The sequence below is a fragment of the Cylas formicarius genome, unplaced genomic scaffold (genome assembly GCF_029955315.1).
Source record: "Cylas formicarius isolate icCylForm1 unplaced genomic scaffold, icCylForm1.1 PGA_scaffold_10__41_contigs__length_53128322, whole genome shotgun sequence".
NCBI lineage: Eukaryota > Metazoa > Arthropoda > Insecta > Coleoptera > Brentidae > Cylas > Cylas formicarius.
Genome location: NW_026844214.1, coordinates 36576371 through 36600880, shown reverse-complemented (window position 1 = coordinate 36600880; position 24510 = coordinate 36576371).

The window sequence follows — 24510 nt, the reverse complement described above, 5'->3', positions numbered from 1 at the left end:
ACCACAGCCGTGTGATATGCAAAGCACCAGCCTCAACAAGTTCAAAAACTAAAATTCACGAATATTTGTTAGAAAATGATAATTATTTTGAATTTGAATAGATATTTAAAAATGTAATTATGTATAGATATTTCTAGCTATGAATTTATCGTATATATTTAATGCCATAGTTTATTCTTAGCGTATTTTAATAAAATTATAGTCACCTAAATAAATACAAAAAAATATTATTAATAAAACCTTTGAGAGTCCGTCCCTAACGTTCTGTCCTTTAATACCTACCGGACCGGAGTTTTACTGCTTTGGGTAAGTAACTTCCATAATTGCAAAAGTCAGCACGATGAAGATTGAGATGGACTATACACTGCCCAAATCCAAGTCCACTATAGGCAATCTTAAAACCATTAAATTTTAACGAATTTGTAACGACAGACAGACTTTAGGTTATATCTTAAAGTTCAGATAAATTGCAATGATAGTTTCCTATCAATTTGATATTTCAAACCACACACCTCGAATCGTCGCTCAAATTTGCATGCAATAGAAAGACGACTTTGGTGAATCAATGTAATATGACAGCGGCGTTAATAAACGCAGTTTAATGGATTAATAAATATTATGATAAATAGTTATTGAAGCTACCTCGGGTTCATAGTAAAACAGTTTAATATGAATTAGTATACAAAGTAAAATGAAAAAAATGTCCTCTTTCAATTTTAGACAGGTACGTCACGTTGTCGTTAAAATGCTGCTCTATGATAAAGTATGTTAATCAATTAAACTTTTCAGTATGGGGCTTTGGAACCTCTTCAAGCGTGTATATGTGATTAAAGAAGGTTAGCCTATACAATGCTATACATGCAATACATGTGTTATAATACAATGGCAACGCTACTGATCCACAAAGTACTTCCAAATCTGAAGGACTTTACATGGCTCTATTTTTATAGCTGTACCAAGGATTTTGATAGATGGGAAAACTGGGAAACTTCATCAGTTTTTTGTTCAAAAGAGGTATGTCAAAATGTGGTAATGTCAGTTCAGGGATAATTATATGCCCATCGAAGATATTGTGAAAATAATTAAAATCATTTAATTTTCATTTACTTTTTTTCCAAATTTTTCATAAAAGAATGTTGTCTATTGCATGGTCTCTTAAATGTGAACTTCATTTTTTACATAGGGAAACCCAAATATTTATGGGTGATTCTGTTTTAAATGTGATTTTTTATATCTTGTATTGTTTGTTTTATATATAATATAATATTTCATTCAATTAGAAACCACAAAATTTCAGTATCGTGTCATGTCTATTTTTAAGATTCATTTATTTTTTTGTCGCAATAAGTGATTTAAACTAATTACACACTTTTTGAAACTGACATCAGAATTTGAATTTATATGATTCGAGCGGCATCTACTTTGAGATTTATGAAACGTTTAGTAAATCACATTAAAAGTACGTCATCTGAGTACTGAAAGGAAAATTTGAAATTGGTTTCTCGTTCTAGACACTTTGAGGTTGGAGCAAAATCCTCCCGGGCTTTTATTTTATTTTATTAAAAATTGAAAAAGTCTAAAAAGTTTTAAAATCACAGAAAATTGAAGTTAAAAAGTAACAGAACTAAATCACCCTTACATTATTAATATTTACTAAAATTCAAAATTATCGCACCTCATTTTGGAACGATTTTCTGTACTTGAAAACAAACGGCCAGATTTTTACAGTTCTTATACATCGGTAACGACAGAAAAATCAATCAATGTTGTTCGGCCGATGTAATATAACAATTACAGATGATTTATAATAGTGGGTGTTATAATTTAAGTAGTTTATAAAAAACAAAGATCAAAATTGGAGCCATACATACCATAGTTTAAAAGCTTACAAGTAAAAAGTTACAGGGTATTAAATTATAGCTAAGCTAAGTACATTGTTGTCAAATCTATTGATGGTAAATAGGTAATATACATATAATTGTCCTTCCTGTATATCGGCCTCTGTGGATGAGCAATCCATGAGACGCGTCCCCGGGTGGCGGATAGGGGAGCCCAGGCTCTTACGAGCTGGCTGAGAATAAGAAGGCATCAGGAGGTAAAAATCCAATAGGGCTATCAAATAACCAGTCGTGTACCAGCTCACCCTGCCCAGCTGTTGTGTCGTGGCAAAGGGCTTGTACAGGGTATAACGGTGCCAACTGGCTTGTAGTTGGTTGATAAACCATGCGTCGGGTGCCGGCTCGACGGGTAGGTACGCGACGCGATGGGTTCGAGCTTCGCCACTTGGACTAAGAAGAGTAAGCCTCAATAAAAATTCTAAATCCTACGGTGGGGTGTCGAGCCTAGGGGATGCATGACTGGATAGAAGATCAGTCTCTACCGATCCCAACCCTGAGGCACCGAGCGCGCATCGGGGAAGGAAGCCTTACCTCTGCATGCGGGGCTCTGTAGAGGTGGACCGTTTTTTCCCTAGCTACTCGTGGGACCTATATGGAACCTGAGGAGGAGCCACATCCTGATCGAAATGATGGATGAAGAAACCAGGGAGTGGCTTCGCAGGGAGCTGATCAACGTCATGATCTGATAGAGATCGATCCAGAAGGATTGAGACTAAGAAGGGCGGCGATCTGGATTTCGGGCCTGGGGCGGGTGTCTCGAACGAGGCACTACTCCGCTGCCTAGCAGCTCAGCATGGCATAGATGTCTGAAAGGTCTGGCAGAGGACGGAAAAAGTGATTGGTGGGCGTGGACGAGAAATCGGCAAGCGTGATCAAGGCTAAGGGCTCCTTTCTCTTCTGCCTGGCGACCCAGGTTAAAGTGAACCTGGCTGCGCCGAGGCCGCAGGGGGATGAGGTGGCCGCGGGGGGCTCACACGAAGAGGGCTCGTCCATGGAAGTTGATGGGCCTGTCGGAGAGGCGGCGCTCACAGCTTCTGTGGAGGAGACCTCCGGAGGGCCCTCCGAGGAAGGGAGAACAGAGGAGGAATCTCGGATGGAGGTGGACCGGGGGATCCCATCAGGGTCCACGAGTCAGGAAGCGGAAGCGGAGGGGGGTGCTACCTCTGATCCGGATTCGGGCTGAGGCTAGCATCGTGACCGTCACGTGGTATTCCCGTAATAACATCTTCACATGGATATTACAAATTAACCTGCAACACAGCATGGCTGCAACGGTCCACTTATACAGGAAAATTTCGGAGGGCGGTACATCTATTGTACTGATCCAAGAGCCTTGAATTGTAAAATCAAGTGTGAGGGGCTTATCTCTGGGAAGGTCAATGCTGCATAGTGTCGACTCCTCAGAGGGCGGTCCCAGGGCCTGCATACTAACCATGGAGCTATAGGCATTTTTCCCAAGGGGCAAGGCGTCGACTGGGATCTCTATAAGGAGGTCAGCAGACAGTACAAAAGAGAACTACGGGCATCACAGAGGAAGGCCAGGAGGGGCTACTGCGACGGATTAATGAATAAGCCGAACGAAGCTAGGCTCCTTAGGGTATTCAAAAGTGATCCTGCGGGAAGACTGTTAGTGGTCCGCAGTACCGGCGGTGGCTACACAGCGGGACCAGCGGACACACTACAACAGTTGCTGACCACACACTTCTCAGGGTCCGCCGATCCGGATCTGCTCCATGCTAACCGACCGGAGGGTTGAGGCAAGACTGGCTGGGGAGCCGGTCTCCATCGACTCATCACGGGGCTGTCCACAGGGTGGGGTCTTGTCCTCCTTCCTGTGGTGCCTAGTGGTGGACGAGATATTGCATATTCTGAGGGAAGAACACGGGGTCTATGCTCAGGCATATGCAGACGACCTTGTCATAATGACATAGGGGACGGACGTGACAAGGATGCAGGGCCTCCTGAACTGGGCATTGGTAAGATTCTCACAATGGTGCCGGGACAGCAAGTTGGCTGTCAATCCTGGCAAGGGGGAGATGGTCATCTTCACCCGGAAAAGGAAGTTGGAGCGTAGCCTCAACATTTCGATGGATGGGGTGCCTCTTTCTGCAAGCGGAAGGGTCAAGTACTTGGGGGTATGGTTGGACTCCAAGTTGACCTTCCAGGAACATATAAGATCAAGGACCAGGTCGGCCTTGGCAGCTCTGTGGGCGTGCCGGAGAGCGGTAGGGGGCACTTGGGGCCTGGGGCCAAAGATCATGCAGTGGTTCTACTTACCATGGTGGTGCTTATGCTCACGCATAGGGCAGTGGCATGGTGACCGGGGACCAAAAGAGCAGGAGCAAGGCTAGTTCTTGACAAACTGCAGAGATCGGCTTACCTCTGCATAACGGTCATGAGGACCGCGCCCACGAAGGCCCTAGAAGCTCTGGTGGGTTTGCCCTCTCTGGCGGATCGGGTGCGGGTAGAGGTGCCCAGGAGGGGTGTCAGGCTGACGATCTGCGGGCTCTGGAGGGAGGGAACCTTCAATCGGGGTCCGTACGACATTTTACATAGATGGTCATCTTCACCCGGAAAAGGAAGTTGGAGCGTAACCTCAACATTTCGATGGATGGGAGATTTAGCTGGAGCTGGAGCGTACTGCGAGACAACGGGATCGAGCTTGTCGGTCCCTCTGGGCCAGTACTGCACTGTGTTTCAGGCGGAAATTTTCGCTATATTGATGGCGGCCAGAGAGGTGCTTCGGCTCAACCATGGAAGCAGGAGTGCTGCACTTATGGCGCTGAAGTCAGTGCGCACGCGCTCCTTGTTGATAAAGGAGTGCAAACGCGTACTGAGGAGAGTGGCCGAGAAGAAGAATGTCACGTTGGTCTGGGTCCCGGGTCACACCGGGAACCGGGGCAATGAGGCAGCGGACGCCTTACAAAGGGAGGGCTCCTCGCATAGGCATATGGGACAAGAGCCCCGCTTGGGGATCGCCCCGTGTGTGAGGCGGGGAGCTCTCGAAGCCTGGACGAGATAAAGGGCCGCGGTGGGCTGGAGAGTTGCTCCGGGAATGAGGTAGGCTCCCTCGGACCAGGGAGCTGCTTAAACTGACGAGAAGGGAGTGTAGAGCACTAAAAGGGGCCTACACAGGACATTGCAGGTTTAGGAAGCATCTTTGCTTGGAGACGACCCGAAGTGCAGGTGGTGCATGGAAGGGGAGGAGACGCTTTGTATGTAAAAATTTACCTTAGGAAAATAAAGAACAGGCTTTTTAAATATTATAGGAATTGTAATTTATACACATGAAATACGAATGGGTTTTGAAATAGAAGTTTATAAGATTATAAATTTATTTAATAAACATTAGAAGAGGAACCTTCACCTGCAATTTAATGTAATAAAATAAATTGCTAATATTATATTATACAACAATTGGGGTAAACGGCAGTTGACTCACGAGTATATTTGACACGAGCGGTGCGAGTTAAAAAGTTTAAAAAACGAAAACAACACGAATACATTGACTGACGTAACCGTCAGAATTGACAAACGTCAAAATTGAAGGCGTGGGAAATATCTCCGAAAGCACCTAATTGCTCCCAAACCTGTCCAATCTGTTGTGTGGCAGCGCATGGCACACAATTCGGAACTTGAAAATATCCAATTTTTCAAAAACGGCTTTAAAGAAATATTAATGTAATGTAATGCGTCAACTTCCTGGACGTTCTGTCGTATAAATGAGTTTTCTAACAAATATCGCTCATGTTGCAAGAACAGATTCACTGCAATTACTAATAGTCGACTGAGAGCTAGAGAGGAAGCGTCCACGCAGGTTTCAGAAGAGATGGCTGGATCAAACCAAAGGTCTGGTCGACATCGAACTGTAAATATAGCAGAGAACATAACAGAGTGGTACAGAGAGATATGTGGTTGCAGATTAAATTTTTATCCTACTCTTTTGGTAATAATGAATTTTATGATTTACAATGTGGATAGTTATCAATATTTTTATTAAAGAATTCTTTATTATGAAAAATACACATTATTTTGATTTAAATATTTTATTTCATTATTTTCACAAGTCGATTAGGAGTAAAATATTAAAACAAACGCAATTTTCAGTGGCAATGTCAGTCATATTCAACTCCGCCATCAGATTCATGTCCATCACTCTCGACCGCGGTCTCTGGGGGTAATCCATCTTCCCCGTCTCTTAGTGAAATAGAGTTTTTGAGGCCAAGTTGTCCGTTGAAGTCTTTCAACTTAACGATTCCGGCCGATCTTTGGACTGCAAAATCCAAAGGAATTTCGGCTGGAGTCGCAATCGTTAGAGCCACAATGGCACAAATGACCTGCAAGTTGAAAATTTATGTTTGTACCTACTTCACAAAAAGTGTTGAATATTGTAACCTTAACCTAGATGGATCGATTAATGCTTCAGTGGATTGACCTGTACCGGGTCTCCACTGTTCGACGTTTTTACTCAAAATTCAGTGACATACTTAGATTTTTTTAAAATTATATTCGATAAATAAAGCAAAGTTATATATGTTATAATGAGATACCCTATATATTGGAATAAAAAGGGAAAAAATATTGATGGCGAATATCTGAGTCATTTGCGCTGTGCCGATGATATTGTTATTACAGTCAAAAGTTTAAATGAAGCTTTCGAAATTATAAAACATCTAAAACAGGCACTAGAAAAAGTAGATCTTATTTTCAGAAAACACAATACATAACCAATCTAGTTCCAAGTGAAAGTATGAAACTAACCAAAACTAACCAATCTAGTTCCAAGTAAATGTATGAAAATAGACGGGTACGAGATACAACAGCTTTATAGCTATACTTATATTGGACATGAGATTAGAATAGGTAAAGGTAATCAAACTTGCGACTTTCAACGCCCTATAGGTTTCGAATTGACAGTATTTGGTAAATATGCTTAAAGAAAAAGATCTAAAACCAATGCATTTTGCCAGTAATCACATACGACTCGGAAACGCTTACGTTACCCTAGAAGTCCTCACATAAGTTGAGAGTAAATCAAAGAAAAATGGAATCACAAGAAGAGACATGGTATCAAACAAGAACAAATAACTGATTTAACAGATATCATGCAAAAATTAAATTAAAATTAAATTAAAAGATTAATAGAATGGAGACCCAGAGAAAATAAGAGAAAGTGAGGTAGGCTCTATACAAGATGGGAACAGGAGCTGAGAAAGACAGCGGGAACCTGGAAGCAGGAGACACAAAACAGAATACTGTGAAAGGAAATGGAGGAGACCTATGTCCAACAGTGGATGTAAAAGGTTGGCAGATGATGATGATGATGACCATTAAACCAAACTTAACTTTATATATCAAACGTATGCAGATACCTGTGCCTAAAAGATCACCCTTAACAAACTAGGTGATTATAGGCCTGATATAACTGCCTATAGGAGTACCGGAAATCTATTTGTAAAATGTTTAATACGATTCAAAAAAAGTTGGAGTCAAAAATGAAATCTATAGTTTTAATAAACTCTGTAAGTGAACTTTTGGTTTATGCTTGACATCTTCTTCTGACACTTAATTTTGCTCAGTTTAACGGTATATTGGTAAAAAGAGAGACGACATCAAGACAAATGATTGCATAATCTTGTGGAAGTTGTTTATTTCTAATTAACTCAGCGAATTTGAAGGAATCAGGTACTTAACCAACAATATTAAAATTATACGCCACTGTTGTTATATGCCGATTTTTGTTTATCTTTGCTCGAATAAAAACCTGTAACGTTTTTTTCATCCAGAAGGCGAGAAAATTCATTTCTAAGTTTGCTTGCTTGGTATTTCTAGTTCTTAATTTGTAATTTATTTATTACAAAATAATGTTTGTATTGACCCCTCATTTCACGCCAATGGATTTTTTCGGGGAACTTCAGAATATAAGGCATACAATTATAGAGATCGTTAGACAGTGGCAGAACCGAAAGAAAAAATTCGCAATCCGAAGCGTGGAGAAAATGAGTGAAATATAGACAATGAAATTAGAATATTATATTATACGCGGTATTTTAATTTGATAAAATTTGAAAAAACGATACCTTGAATTGTTCATAATAAAAGCATTTACTTAATTTCTTGTTTTCTGGTTTGTCACATTAGGCCCAAAAAAATTGAGAAAAAGCCAAATAATTCCACAATTATATGCGAGTTCTACTAATGGTATAAGCTTTTGGTATTTACAGATTTCGAAACTCATACAGTAAAAAGCCCGCCCCGCATAATTATAATAAAATCAAGAAATTTCATTAAACCTAAGCTATGTGTGCTTTTCGAAATATTACTAGGAGCGTAATATCTTTTTCTTAATAAACTGATTTTTCAATAGCAAGTCATATAAACCTTAACTATTTCCTAAACAATGCGGAAATCAAATAGGATTGTCTGGTGCTACCGCCAAAAGCAAAAACGGCAATAAAATAGCGTGGTCTATGAATTCTCTTAAATACTCAAAACTTTTTTAATAAAAATTTCTTAAAAAACTATAGCAAATTTTAAGGGAATGCTGTGGGTCACCTTGTGTGGGGCATCCTGTACATGCTTTTTTTTGTTGATATATACATTACTTATAGCAGATATCCGCCTCTGTCATTACATATTCCTGTAAAATTTATTTGTAGTTTTTCAAAATATTATTTAAGATCCTTTTAAGAAAATTTTAGCTTCGATAATGTCTCGAAAATTAAAACTTCATATATTTCTGAAATACGCCACCGAATTCTACATTAAATATTCTAATCTAATAAAGTAAAAAAGTAAACGTAAAAAAACCACACCGTACCGAGTGTTCGAAATAAGGTGTTAACAACCTACAAACTACGAACGAAAAATAGAATAGAAAAGTTACATATTTTTATATACGTTCCATTCATCTTTTGTAAATACAAAATTCCTTAATTTAAAAAGTATATCCTGCATATATTTCATATATAATGTTATAACATATGTCTAACGGTTTTCGACGAAGCCTAATTATTTATTTTTTTATGGGTTCCTTGTGGAAACCCTATTGTCACATGTTGAGTTGAGTTGAGGTGAACAAAAATTAAATTTCACAAAACGTAAAAAGTCAATTCGTTCAAATGGACACTCGCTATTTTTATAATTCTGTCCGATTTGGCATTAAAAGTTAAGGTGTAAAAATGCTATAATGCGGGTGTTAAGTTTTGCTATTATGTTTTTTATAATCTTTTTTTGTACTTCATTTTTGCTCACCCTCCTCACCCTCTATTAATTTAAATCCAAGATATATGCTCCATATATGACAATAGACACACTTTCATAAGGAATCCGTCCAAAATTAAATAACAAGGCTCCATTACAGGAATAATTGTTAATTAATTATTTTAAGGCCTGAAAAACATTTTTTCCAGATTTGTCGAAAACGGTTAGATTTAGATTTAGATTTAGATTTAGATAATATTATAGCATGAAGTATACCTAGAATTTTCCGGAGTATCAAAAATTCAATAATTCACAGGGTATCTAGTTTTACAATGTACAAAAATGATTAAATTATTATGCGTGTAAGTTGCGTTTGACAACTAAAAAAGTTGATATCCGAACATTATCAGATTTATAGGAACTTAATTCCGAACTATAAAAACTCACCAAGAACAACTTCATTCTCTCTTGTGCTATCTAACTGGAGTACATTGCATGATTATTGTGTCATATTCTTATATACCGAACGCATGCGACCTAGAAGCTTAAAACAATTAAAAACACACGCGGCTATTGTTTAAGGATTATACACGCACAAATTTTTAGTAAGCAAACTTACAAGCCTGATATTTTACTTTTGCTGATTAGTTTTAAGTGACAAAAATTAACGCACATTAGTATAGTAGGAAATGAACTGTAACGTTGGCTAACCTAGTTAAAAATTAACACAAGTAAAAAAAAAATAGAGCATTTAGACAGAAAAAAATATATCATTTAAACATAATGATGGATAGTAATAGTTTTTTATTAAATATCTTGGTCTCATCATAGATGAAACTCTAACTTGGAAATATCGCGTTTAGCGTACCATTCATTCCTTTTTCCTATCGTATATGAGGTATCTACTACTTATATGGAGAATGTGTTATTAAGCTCAATTTAATGAATGGCAAGTCTCAAAATACAATAATAGTACTATATGGTTACGCTAAGAATTGAAGTTAGTCAAGTTGTCTAATATTCGAAAATTAGAGCAATGTAAATTAATTTATAAAAGTGTAAATGATCTACAAAAATCCAACTCTTGTCTTGCTCACCGATATGAAACTCATGAATACAGATCACAAGATAATTTATGTTTAACATCTCGCAGTATTAATGTTAGATTGGATGTAAATTTATAATTGTAAATAATAATAATAATAATAATAATAATAATAATAATAATAATAATAATAATAATAATAATAATAATAATAACAATAATAATAATAATAATAATAATAATAATAATAATAATACTAATAATAATAAATTAATGTTATAATCTTAATTATCTTTTTAAAATGTTTTATTATCTAAATTGTATTAAGTGGTATGCTCTTTTTTTTATTTGGGAACATTGAGAAACTCATCACCTTTACCTTGGGTAATCAAACTGCTTTTATTTCAAGGTTAAAGTGTGTACCATTTTTTAAAAATCATGTCATTTTCTACAATTAGGTGCTCCTAACCATGATAAGAATTTCGATTCTATCTCTTTTTATTAAGGAAGTTGGGATTTAAATTGTAAATGTACAGTTAGAGAAAAAATCTTTTTTGGAATTATTCTAATTGTTTCTAATTCATGTTGCTCCCAATTACTCCTCAATAGATAAAAAACGTTTCTGCAACCTAACAAAACTTAATAATAATTATAATATTGCAAATGCTTTTTTCGATGTTGTAGTACAGTAAGGAGGGATTGAAATTGTCGACATCCGTTCGAAATATTTTTTTTTCAGATAGGGCGGTGTCGCACATTGAATGATTTTGCAATAAAATAACAGGACCTGAAGTTTATATCGATTGAACATATTCAATCAGAGTGCTCACATATGGTGAAATATATAAGTTTGACAGAAATTTTAAACTTTTTGTATACGATACTTCTCTGTATTATGTAGACAAGGCATGAATACGCTGTTGCAATGATTAAATTGTGATAATCCTAGAGTGTCGCAAAGAAGCCTTTTATTATCCTGTGAGGGATAGTTACGATCTCCATAACTTAATTTTTGAGTACTGTATGTAACTTTTAATTTGCTTGTAACGTGCTCTCTTAGTTTTAGGTGAGAATCTAAAGTAAATCCTAAACTTTTGCATCTACTACAAAATGACCAAAACAGAGTTTTTTGTAGATACGATTTTACGATGCTTATAATATTATTAACTTGATTTGGCAAGCAATTTTGTTACCGCCATAAGCCTAAATTATTTTGCTGATATATTATCTAGGGTAAAGTTTGTCAATACGAACTACATTTTGAACAAAATATATAGAGAGAGAGATAACTTCAATAGAACTTTTTTTTTAAACAGTGATATAAATTAAAAATTTGTTTAAGTTCTATAAAAAAATTAATAGTCGGAAACGCCAGATACTGCGTCTTTTCCCTTAAGGTGTGTAATATGCATCCACCAGGGATGTAAAATACCTTACATACGCAGTCGAATTTTTGTGATAATTTCTTTTCGCAGTCATCACAAACTGCATACTTTGAGGTGGAGGTTTCATGAAGTTTGTCATTGAATATAATCCACTCTTGATTTCGTGGTTTAATAGTTACCGCATTTAATGCAGCTGTCTTGTGCCGCATCAGAAGCTTCATAGGACAATTCCAAAACCACTGTGTTTTCCCAATCTGATAAGGACTCTGAATTTTACTAATTCTACCAGTACGTTTTTTGACTGACTGCTTACTTTTAGAAGTTTTGACTTGCTTGTACGTGCTGATGATGGCTTCTTTATCATTCGTCTTTTCCTTTGAACTCTATTGCGCTTTCTTTCTTCGAACGTTAGTCTTCTTCACAAGTCAGCTTCGAGGTTTGTTGATTCCTCTCAGAACATTTAATTCAAATAGTTGCTATTCAATAAGAATTTTGATGGTGTTTTATTCTCCACTCTTTTATCCGAGTCCACGTTAAAGTGTTTCGAACATGAAGGCGCGGTAGAGAGGTGATGAGGTTCATCTTGTTGGGGATCTGGAGATCAGTTTTGAAACATTTATTCTGGAACGGTTTGTATTTTTGTTTTGTTCCATCCAGGATCTTGCCTCATTAAAAAAAGTTTTCAAGGGCTTAAAAAACTAACGATGCAAGCGTTGCAATGATTGCGTTGTGTGACTTGGTAGATACACTACTCAACTGCTCGATTGCATTACAAAGAGATGCGTGTCCACCATCTTTCCAGAACCCTTCGTTTGGAAAAAAATGTGAATAAAATGAAAATGATCAAGCTATGTAGGTTTTTTTATTTGCGCCAGCGGTGCGACTGTGGTGCTTGTTTACAGAGTACAGAAAAATATGAGGACAAATTACATTAATTAATTATGTCAAGAATATACTGTACAATTGTAGAGCAACAAAGTCGCAATAAAACGATATTAATGCTATTGGTTTCCGATGCCTTAGTCGTAATAGTGATAATTATATTATGAACTTCAACTTTGTTAGTGAAATTAAAATTAAACTGTTCCTGAATTCCATCAATAACGTAATTTTTATAAAAGTTAAAAAGTTCTGGGTTGGGCAAGCCATGAGAAGCAGTTATAAAGAGAGAAGAATTTATAAAAAATATATTTACAGCAGCAAATTTTACTTAGTTTTGTTTGTGTGTTAGTTGATAAAATTTACTTTTGTTTGATTATTTTAAGTTAAATTGTAATCTGTAATTGTACGTAAAGGATGTTGACGACTTAACTATTTCCGCATGCATCAATAAACCATTAATCCGGAAGAACATTTTATAAATATTATATAGATGTACTGTATGTAAATCTAACAAACGACGAACTTTGAAAAACATTCCTAACAAAAAACAATTTCGTTATTAATATCTTAATGGTTCATGAATTAACGCGTCCTTTGTTTCGAAATATTTTATTTACATTAAATTTATGCAAAAGCTGTAAGGTTCAAAACAATTTTTTTTTTGGAATTCACACATTTTGTGTACTGAGTGTCCCGATTCAACTACCGCTATTAACAATGAAAATTTAAAATTTGAATAATTGGAATTTCGAAGAAAGCTGTTTGGAACCCTGCCATTTTGTGTAATTTTTATGTTGTAAAATTTAACGTATTTGCATACACAACCTTTTGACAGACATCTGATAATTGATGGCACACTACTATTCTTAAGTAGACGCCTCCTCGCCAGTGATGAAATCATTATCAAAATCTATACGTGTGTCGTTAAAGGAAACAAAACTTATAAGGGCTAAAATATCTCAAACAGTATTTTAAGTATAATTTAAAATTAACCACGTTCACATAAAATCGTTTGGGAACGAAAAACATTAACTATAGGTTCCGGTCCACGAGCAATTATAAATTTTTTGAAAATCAACAACTAAAAATATGCAAATATGCGAGCAAAATGATTGGAAACAAACACGATCTAAGAAATGATAATTGAATCTTTGGCAACAAGGAAAGACCAATGCAATAAAGAATTGTGGTTGCGTCAACTAACAATTTTGATGTTTATGATCCATCTACTAAATATGTAAACTGCAGGATTAGCCAAGTAAATTTGAAAGATTTAAATGCGGTTTATATAGGACTCAGACTGACAAACTTGGATAATTTCTGCTTTCACAAAATTACAGACAATGTGGCAACTATAAGGACTTCAGTTTCAGTCAAGCTCTGAAGAAGAGAAACAAGATGATTGGCGAAACGTCAACAAGTTCGACTCAACAAAAACCCACGCAGGAGGAAACCACAAGTTTTGTAAAAAGTATTACAGTAGCCTGTGGAAGTTTCTTTGAAAAAAAATTATAAGGGCTTAATATCATAATGCCGAAAAAATATTGCTTGTTGAATTCCCGAAGGTCTTATTGGTCTAAAGTTAAAATTTGCAATTGCCGGTGTCATTGGTTGAAAACGAGATTTTAAATCTTTTTTTTTTTATATAATGATTGAATTGAATATAAAATATAATTTTGGATTTGGAAGGTTCAATATACACTAAATTTGCAATTTATCGATTGACCGCAACTGAAGAAAACTATTCGATTTTAACACGTTTTTTTTACAAATGTTTTTGGATTCAACAGTTTTTCAATTTTTTTTATTATCTAAAAATTGTAGAAATATAGAATAATATATGTAATTATTCGAAAAATAAGTTCTCGAACCCAGACATATTAAAAACACCTGGTTAAAAGTGGAAAGGTTGAAAAAATGCAAATTTAGCCTATATTAACCATTTCAAATTTAAAATGGCGCCTATTTTAAACCGTTTAGTAGTTCTAAGGCGATCACACTTTCTTGTGCCACCCAGTATATTATCAAGTATGTTGACTGTTGACGCTTCTACATGAACATTGATAATATAACAGTCAGATTTAGAAAAACTGTTGTATGCTGGCAGATTATTGGAGTTACTTGTATGCAAAATAGTTAAATTTTAATTTTCTAACAGTTCTAAAGCGGCACTTTTTTTAGCTTTTTACTGATGTATCCCAATTAATAAAAAAAATTGTCAATACTGCAGAATTAAACACCAAAAGTAAACGTGTTAAATTTGTAGTCTACCATGTTTATAAATAAATATTAAAAAGAAATTTCAAGGTTTTAGAAAACCGAAAAGTTCTAATTAAATTTTAAATATACCTCCGCCTATGCTCCAAAAAATTCTGTTTTTACTTCTTATACCACTTCCGAAATAAATATTCTTTTTAAGAAAAGGTTTTGAGGTGGTTGAATTCTTTATAATTTCATAATCTAGTTCTGATTTTTTAGTAAACATCTATCATTCCGTTGCGACAAACTCCATACATAAAAAACCCTTCGGCAGACATATAACTATAAGTAAGGGTGCAACGTATCCTCGCACAATATCACCCCCGGGTGGAAAGCAACCCCATCGGTAGCAAAGATAACTTAGTTTGGCTCGTCATTTGATAATTGATAAGTCGAGAGCTTGACTTTAGGTGTTCAATTAGACCGTGTAATACAATTTCCAGTATGTACCGATCGCCTGGCAATTCTATTTGAGTCACCTAAAGAAAAAGCGACGAAGGCTTATGCAAATTTCATATTAAATTTTACTGAACCCAACACTTGCTAAAACAAAGGAACCATCGCCTTTAAAAAAGGCGACATCATCTGCGTGTGCGGAAACTTGACAGTTCTCAACGAGAAAAGATAATAAATGGTAAACGTATTCCTTATCTACGGGGTCTGCATCATGTATACTGGTTACATATAAAATTTGTGTAATGTGAAGTTAAGACAATATGCATACTTTTGTTTAATGTTTAATAATCGTGAATGATAGTATCAATGAAAAATGAACCAAACTCAGCGCAGTTTGTATCCAATTAGTTTGATTATAGATATGTTCCAACCACAGGTTCTCTTATTGTAGGTATACTAGTACTAATAGCAATAATAGGATTGCTTAATGTTTACCTGCCGCATAATTTAGAAATAAAATGTTGCTCTCATTGAGCAGCTTTGGCTTTTTCTCGCAAAATGGACACATAGTTTATTTAATGCGTGCGGCTTTTGGACTAAATAATATAGCTATATTACATAGTCCACAAGCTCTAGAAGACAAGTTTTTAATAGAACCTGAACATAGGAAGGTCTAAGTAAATTGTGGAAAATGAGCCTTGGATAGTTAACAATATACCGACTCTAGCTCAAGCGCAAACGCTGCTCCAACAGGCCAGCAAACAGAAGTGCAGGAAGAAAAGAAACTGTAATAAATGAAGATGAAAACACGGCCATCAGAAGAATGTTATACACTTGTTTAGATGGGAACTTGGATGCAATAAGAATTAGAGATACAGATATGTTACAGTAAAGAATTAAACTTACTAGGTATCTATAAAAATTTTGTTTAATTTAATAAACATCATAAATGTTGCATTAATAATAACTTAATAACTAACTTAATAATTTCAAACCGCGAGTTGATTATTTCCTTACTTACTCAATTTCATTTGCCTTACGACCTTTTATATTTTTTCTCTCAAAAACTCTTCTTTGTTTTGTAGTACGGAACCATCTGACACAAAATTTTCATGCAAATTGTTTTTTTATTTGTCTCTATGTCTCTGGGAATATGCTGTGTCTCAGATCCCAGCAAAATTTCTGCTATTTTCCAGACATTAAAGTTTGTCAGCTTGACTTTGTCTCTATTTTTTATGTCTCTATTTTTATTTAAGACAAATTCTTCTAGTTTTATTCCTTTAAAAAGAAAAGAATTAAAATTTTATTAGTTACTTATTATTAAATTAATAGAGATCCTTTTTGTATTTTTCGATAGAGTTGCTTTTACGTCTTTCTCCGAAATGAAACAAATTTAATAACAAAATTATTTAATTTAGCGGTTTCGGACCAGAATCGACTGAAATTTTAATACTGTGCATGTGTATCCGTAATAACACTCGAAATTACATACCTTTGTATCTCGTCTAACCAAAGAAAACGTTTATATAGGTCTGCAGGTTTGATAATGAAACGAAAAACGACTAAAACGCAGAATGCAACCTCGAAAATGATAATTAAAGTCAATTAACAATAAAAAATATTGTCGATAACCCAATTTTCAAATAAACTTTAACATACACATAAACATATATCAAATATGAGAGTTTTTTTTTATTAAATCTGGACTGACCGAAACAACAATGGCTACTATAAAATAATAGTTGTCTACTCTTGACGTTAGTTATTACTGATTAATTTTGCATTAGTTAGGTCTGACGTTAGTTTGTTAGGTACGGTTTTTTTTTAATTAAAAATCGATGTTGTTTGTGCCGCCGAATTATTTTGTTAACGGACAATAGGAAATGTTCCATATAGACGAAGAGTATTCCACCCCATCGTTTAGTTTCTGAGGGACGAACGCAAGGCAAGAAGCCAGCAGGATTCGGGCTAATAGGATAATCGAATAACCATAACCGAATGGCCAGCAACGCGATTAGGACCTAAGTGCTCCAAGCCTCGGCTGTTTATTGAAAACGACACTTCGTCGAGGGGCGGTACTAAAATAATTTACTTAGTGAGTGTAGCGACAGATTTTTGTTTTTATTTCGTAATTGGTGCAGCCATCGCTTTTATTACTGCGTTAGTTCAATGAAAGAAAACGGATTTTGTTAAAATGACTTGGACACAATATCACGATCACCTGAACGGGCTAGATGACGAAATGACGCCACTGGAATTAACGTACCGATTTATTGAATTAAGTATAGGAAGATTCTGTAAATGTAAAATGACAAAAGTCATGGTTTTGGTTTTTAGAGAGTGATGGGAGTTTGACAGGTCTTGAAAAACATATTTTTACCATCAGCAATAAATATTATATATTGTTAAACTGTGACTCCTAGCTTTTCTTGTATTATTGGTTTTCTTATACCTTCTTTATTGTATAGCGTTGTCCGATATGTGTTATTAATTATATTTTGATGTATCTGTTTTAGGAGCTGACTTTCGAAAGTGCCTAATTTTGACCATTCGCTCACTCCAGTTAAAGAATTGGTGCCAGTTGGCACTGCAGTGCCCTTTAGAATATTAAATTGACCACCATATTCGCACAATTCGACTTGATATGTGCAATATGCCAAAAAATAAATGGCGAGTGGATATTTAGGTATCTGATTACACATCCAGTTATACACACATCCGCATACTGAGAGTTTCAATAGTCCTTCCGGTACTTTCGGGGGCAAAATACAATATATCATGTTATTTTTGTTGATGAACAAAAAATAGAAATAGAAATAGCTAAATGAAACTTAGACCACAAAATGCCTTTCATTGGGTTACTGCTCACAAAATTTAAGTTCAAATATTTTTCCTCCATATTTGCTTAAAGAAACATTATTCCTTAAAATAGCTCGTTTTTGTGCTTAAAGTTACTTAAAATAATCTAGTTGGTCAGCAATAATTTCTAAAATCTCAAAATTTTTTGACTTCAAGACAGTTGAACTTTTTTAAAACAAATTGTTTCAAAAATATCATTTTCGCCCAGAAAAATAAAAATATCCCTATCATTAAAAATTAAAAACTAAAATTTTGATCCAGTCGGGTATTTGTGATGTACATTCTATTTAGAGATCGTAAACCGATTCAGAAGAAAGTGGCTTTGTCTTCTTTACAGAGAAGGGGGCTTAATTGGTGTTATTGACGTTATGTCGTTACTGACGCATTTGAACTAAGTTTTTAGTTAGGCATTCAATAGTAGATGCGGAATACTTTTTAATCGATATATGATTGTGAGTAACCCTAAATTTATACGGTTTTCGTTTTTCGTAAAACCAAATTTCCGTAAGTTCCACAAAACCGTGGATATTGCACGTTGATATAGGGTGCTATTATTTATTCGAAGATGCGTGACTAGCAATTCGCATTTGGGAAAAAGGGAAAACCCCCGGTTTGAGGATTACGCTCGACTTGTCTTCGTCATCCGGGGGAACAACGCCGGAATTAATATTCGCTACTAACTTGTCTTATGGCCCGTTGCCCCCCTTGCATCAGTTGCTTTACTACTAATCTTTGTTGACACGCAAAATAAACAATCCAGAGAGGGCACGGAATTGTATTTTAATTTATTTTGTGTTAAATAAAACACAAAAAAGACGTAAACAAGCAATGTGTATTTTCGTTTTTTATTGTCGGACTTTCTAAAATGAACAAATATATACCCGGCAACCTGGTAATTAACTTAATAAATCTAAGAAATATTTATCGCTCTTTTGGTTGGCGACTAAGTTTTTAATACAAAAAACATCAAAAAATGCAATATATTTTAATAATTTTCAAACGTTCTCTTTTTGTTAGTTTCCATTAAATATTAAAGTTTAAATGGGATTCCGAAAATTCAACTTCGATATACATATATGCCAATCTATATGAAACATATTATCTGTCCATATGGATATCCTAAGCGACAATATTACCGCATTTATATTTTTATTGGAAACTCGTTTTAATGGAGATAAGATGCCTATATATTTTGGTGGATATTATTCATTATGTTTCGTTTTTATTCATGCGCATATGCGCATTTATTGTTTTTACATGTGTGTTAACATTTATTCAAAATATGCGGTGCGGTGATCATCATGGTTATGATACTCTGAAATCTATCACTGTCTGCAGCTGCTCTAAGTAGGTCTTCGGGTGACAGTCTGGTCCAATGTTGAAAATTTCGCAACTATGACAGTGTCTTACTTTTGATAAGTATTTAGGTCTTCTGATAAAATGCCCAGAGTACTCTGTCTTCCTTTTAATTCAACTTAAAATCCAGGTTTTTTCAAAGTTGCCACTTTCGTTGATCCAGCTGATTATTTTAAATGGTTAATAAAAGTTGAGCTTGCCCACATTCATTTTTTCGTGTTTTACTTTACTGCCTGTTGTATGTTGTATCGCCCTTTCTGTTTCTGATCTAAGTTTATGACTTTCTTTCTCTTTAAGATATAGCTTTCCCGTTCATTGCAGCGATCTTCGTTGTTTATCAGGACCGTCAGTGATGCAACATGCTTGGGTTTGTAAATACCCGGCGTTAGTTTCTTTTGGTGGTTCAGGGTGTCATGATTCCACTGCAACTGTTCAATCTCTTCACAGGATTGCTTCAACCAAAGTTCTATTGCTTGTGTTATTTGTCTTCTAATTTCACAGTATTTTTTAAAACCAGCTAAGCTAGATTTGTCGTTTTAATAGTATTCTTTTATCGTTATTTTTTAATATGAATTAAACCTCTTTCAGCTATATTATCCGAGTTCGCGGTTTCTCTTGTAGGTACGCGCTTCGTATAAAATGACGGAATCCCCAATAAGCTTCGCCGGTAAATCATACATGGAACAGTCCAAGCGTGTACACGATCCCTATATTCGTTCAATGCTCATGAATATACAGATGTAATTTGTTAAAGTGCCGAGACATCAGGGCCAATCTGCGGTGCATATAACATGCGGAATAGCAATAAGTGTTTGCACAAAACGACCGAACCATTGTAATTCGCAATCATTGTGATATTGGGTTCACCCAAAATTGCTGAGATGTTGTTTTACTTTGTACGCGTGGGAGTCTGAAATGAAATTGAACCAATATTGACATTGAACATTTTGTTTACCTCATATCTATATCAGTCGAAACAAACCCTCTGTCTCTAGAGCGCGTTCAGAAAATTGTGTCGCAATCAACATATTTTTCGCCTATTTAAGGTAATATTTTTCACATAAGGAGTCTTAACTGTGGCCAACACCTCATATACAGAGTGTTTCGATTTCGAATGAAATTGCCTTTTTCATTTTTCGAAATGTGGGGGAAATAATGAGATTCCCGTTTTATTGGTTTACTGTTTGGCTTTCATATCTTCATTGGAAGTTTTGCTTTTATCAAAGTCAAAAAGTAATTCAAAAGTTAAAAGTAGGGTAAGGTAAGAAATTTAGACACAATTATTTAACATTGTAAAGGTGTTTAGACCTAGAAATGTAAAGTCTCTCCTGGAGTGTTATTTCTAGGTTACCTCTAAATTTTGAAATGTAAACAAATGAAACGGACAACATTAATTTTAAAATAAATTTATTAAAAAAAACATTGTTTTTTCCATCTATCTATATTGTGATACATAGTGTAGTAAAAACTGAAATTGCATTGACATAGTAAAGTTTAATTAAGGAATATTAAAAAAGTGAATATATTTATTTATCCTTGAAGCACTTCTTGTAAGCACTTTCTGATATAGCCTTGAGTTCCAAACCTCCTTCCTTTCATAGATTTCTTGAGTTTTGGGAACAGGAAAAAGTAGCAGGGAGCCATATCCGGTGAATATGGTGGCTGATGCATAATTATTGTTTTCTTTTTGGCCAAAAAGTTAGACACGAGCAACGATGAGCAAGTAGGAGCACTATCGTGATGCAAAATCCATGAATTCTGTTCCCACAATTCGATTGGGCTTTGGTTTCGACGTCATAACCATATACTCATGATTCGTCACCAGTTATGACCTTTTTCAGAACTTCGGGATCATTATTGACGTCGTTTAACAGCTCTTGAGCTTCTTCGACGGTCCCTTTATTCAAAATGAAGTAGTTTCGGAACAAATTTGCTACACGTTTCATGCCCAAAACTTCGAAAAAAAAATAGCACTTCTCTGCTACTAATTAAACGATTTTTTTAACACCATTTGTTTCACTTCTTCAACGCTTTTATCAGTTATTAATGTGCTGGGGCGTCCAGAGCGAGGTTTCCTCATCGACGTCTTCTCGGCTATCTTGGAACAGCTGGTACCACTTATAATTATTTTTTGTGCTCAAAGTAGATTCACCATATGCCGTTGTTATGCAAAAAACATCGAATATCGGGCGTAGCCGGCCCAATTACGAAAGTCGCCTTACTTTTTAAACACACCTCGTAGATTATTCAAATGAAGTTCTAAATAACCTTAACGTATAAGGAGTTTAACCAGACGTCTCTGAGAAAGTTTGCACGAGTAAAATCTCTCCACAAGTTTGTATTTTAATCCGTCGACACTACATATAGGCAATAATAATAATATTAATAATAATAATAATAATATTTATATGAATATTATTTTAGCGGGAGACCTAAAACAGAGGGATTTATTCAAGCAATTCACTATCTGGTGACGACGATACATTAGGACATCACGATACCACTCGATGATAACATCAAAAGAGCGAGGAGTGAGAATTTAAATTATACAAATCTCCTCGAATGGTCTAATTAACAAGCAGCTCACCAAATTTCTGAAGCAAGTTAAACTGTCTGTTTCGAAAACAATTGTAGGTCCTGCCCAAAAACTGTAATTATATCAACATGCAGCACAGCTAGAAGAGTTTTGGCCTGTGAATAAAACGATGACTAGGGCCTAGTGCCGTGTCCCATCTACGCAAGTTGTAAAAACTAATAATAATAACAATACACTTTATTCAGGTAATTTCGACAAAGAAAATTACAAGAAAAGAAAGAATCAATAAATAAAAAATGGTTCTCCAAAACTTGATTTGAATACTCCTTATCCATTGCAATAATTTTTTCTTCACTTCCCAAATCTCGTTAATAAAAGACTTAATAATAATAACAATCCTTTGAAAAACATGTTTTTTACCAATTTTTTTGTAACACCGTAAAACATGATTTTGTAAACCCCCATATACTTACATCCCGGGAGGCGTTTCATATTTCTTGTCTGTCACTAATAAGAATTTTAATTGGAATGCTATTTAGAAATCTTCTGGATTCCTGCAGCGTAGAGTATTCGACCTTGTTCCTTTTTATATACTGTTTGAGAGAGGCGGACCGAAAAGAGGGACATGAACATTGTCTCAGATAACAGATTCCTATATTGGTGAAAAGTCCTGAGTGGTTTTTAAGATTGTTAACACTTGTTAACACTGAAAATATTTTTCATTGAGAGAGGAGAGTCAAAACCAATGTCGAAATTTTCAGAACATTACTACGTCCGTTTTGCTACGAAACGCGAGAGCGTCCGGTAGCACGCTTCCCTATAAAATATGATAAAAAGTAACTATTTGTTATTTTCCAAACGTCTATAATTTTTAATGGCGACAAGGAAATGTAACACTTGATGAAAACATCATGTTTTTATTGAATGTTATTTTCAATTTTAAAATAACCTTCACATAAATAACTGTTCGCATGGCGCCTCGAAAAGTGAAACTGCATAATTATGGAAGTTGAAAAATGGGAAGAAATATTTGTTTACGCAAAAATAAATTATTTTTCAATTTTTGACGTAAGTCAAAAAAGTGTTAAAGGTGCGATCGGTTTTAAAGTGTTAATTTGGATTTGTAATAGACACGCCGCCGTGGGTCAACAAAAATGATTTGTGGAATATATTAATTCAAACAGATATATCGCTGATAGGGGTCTATAAAATAGTGTCGGCCGTATGGTGGGCCACTTGACGATTAATCAGGTGTAAACACGTTAATCCTGAAAAACACGGGCGAGCGTATGTAGCTTGTCAATGAGTGTATAAGTATGCAATATGGTTTGGAAAATAATGTTTCGATAACAATGTTATCTGGTTAATATGCTAAGCGATATCCCGCTCGATAAAACGAACAAAAATCATGACGAAGCGTGATTTCAATATTGCTAAGGACAGAATGATTAACCCTCTTTCTTTATTCTTCTTGATTGGTGTGCCACTTTGTTGGGCAGTGAAAAAAGGACATTTTCCGACTTTCGAATATAGTATAGTAGTTCGATCAAAGCAAATTCGACGAGCAATAATATCAATTTCAGCTTTGCTAACGTAATTCTTGTGAAATATTTTGTTACTAAAATTAAAGTTTCTATTCATTCTATTCATTTAATCAAATAGTAAACAAACGCCAAAACTATAAATTATAAAAAGCATTAAGCTAACGAATCAATAACATTTTTATAAATTTATTTATCAGTTCCTGGATAAAAGTTATACTTCATAAACAGCTCTTTTTAGTGTTATTTGTTTGTTTGTTTTTTCATTGTGCGTTTGAAATTCCTGGAACAATCCACAAGGTCAAAGATTTTTAATAATTCGCCTTCTTCCTCTTATTCTCTTGTTAGCGATTTGCGTAGATCGGAACAATACTATGTATAAATTACTATGTAGAAAATTACACTTAGAATTTTTGAAAAATATACATTAAACATTTGACATTAAAATGGTGGATGATTTTTTCCAGAAATTGCCAATCACGTGAAAAAAAAAATTTTAAGAATTTATATCTTTCTCAATATGACATTGGAATTGCGTTTTTATTGAAAAATTGAACACAAATTTTATATAATTGCTCATCTGATTAATTGAAGACGAAAATTAGGTATGGCATATTTAATCCCGTAAATTAAAAATTTGGGCTGGTGACTGTATTGTATGTTATGAATTGCGGCATCATCTGCTTAGGAAGAGTAGCATCAGACCCAACAAAGAACGCACGCATTGGGAGAGTTGTCTCATACATTTATTAATTGGTACAAATTAAGAGTGGGTTTATTATACATTTTTCTCGTTCTCCAGAACGGCGTTAAAGATTTGCGGAATGATCGAAGTAAACTGCAGTCTTCTTAATAGTCCAACCGTTTCCGATTCTGCACCGGAAGTGGACTCATTTCCGTGACAATAGACGACATAATAGTATCGTATGTCGTTGAACCATTTGCTTTGTGTACATAGATTAAATTTATTTTCTCATTTAAAATCGACTTGCTCAGTAAAGTAAAAGTGTGTCGGATATTAAAATTAAGTCGCTTGCCAAAAGCTAGGGGTTCTTGACAAACAAAAATGCTGCATTGTTTTTATATAGATCCATATCTAAAAAAACTAAAAAAGGTTCCGATAGTGATTTTGGTAGATATATAAAGACTC